This window comes from Meleagris gallopavo, chromosome 26, assembly GCF_000146605.3.
Source record: "Meleagris gallopavo isolate NT-WF06-2002-E0010 breed Aviagen turkey brand Nicholas breeding stock chromosome 26, Turkey_5.1, whole genome shotgun sequence".
Lineage (NCBI taxonomy): Eukaryota > Metazoa > Chordata > Aves > Galliformes > Phasianidae > Meleagris > Meleagris gallopavo.
The window spans coordinates 4,709,662-4,710,441 of record NC_015036.2 but is presented as its reverse complement, the minus strand read 5'-3'; positions in this window follow the sequence as shown (position 1 = coordinate 4,710,441).

The following is a 780-nucleotide window of genomic DNA, read 5'->3' as shown; positions in this document are numbered from 1 at the left end:
GAGGCTGAGAGTGGAGATGAGGCAGAAGGTTTGGCACTGAGGGCGGTGAGGCACTGGCACAGGTTGCCCAGAGAGGCGGTGGTGCCCCGTCCCTGCAGACAGCCCAGGTCAGGCTGTTGGGGCTGTGAGCACTGCTGGAGCTGTGGGTGTCCCTGTGCACTGCAGGGAGCGGCACCAGGCGGCCTTTGAGGTCCTTCCAACCCAAACCATTCTATGATTCTGTCTCTGTACTTCTTCATTCCTTTTTTTTTTCCCCATCCTTCCTGTCTCTGTGTACGCTGAGTATGGCTGGGTTGTGTTTCTCGCTGCGCACCAGGGACAACCACTTTCTTCCACACTTCCTTCTGGCTGGGAACTGAGTCTGGAAGGGAGATCTTAAACACTCCACAGCACACAGTCATTGGGCAACAGCAGCTGTAGTGATGAAAGATTGCCAGGTTGTGGCACATCTTGGAGCTCTAAACCATCCTCCTACCTCCACTTTGGGTGCAAAAGGGTGGGAGCTGCAGTTAGCAATGTGTCCAAACTTATCTCACAGCAACAAAGAAATGGGATCTAAGACTTGACAAAGAGCCCCAAATTTTGTCCTATTCTCCTTTTTATCTACTTTTTTCTCTTTTCTTTTTTTTAGAATGTATTTTGGAAATCAAGCAATAATCTTTGTGTAATTTACCTCTTTCATTGAACAGCTCAGGGACCAGATTTCCCCTTGATAGATTATTTTGACATATTTACTCATAGCTACGTCTGTCTCAGCAGCATCCAGATAAAAACCCTCAA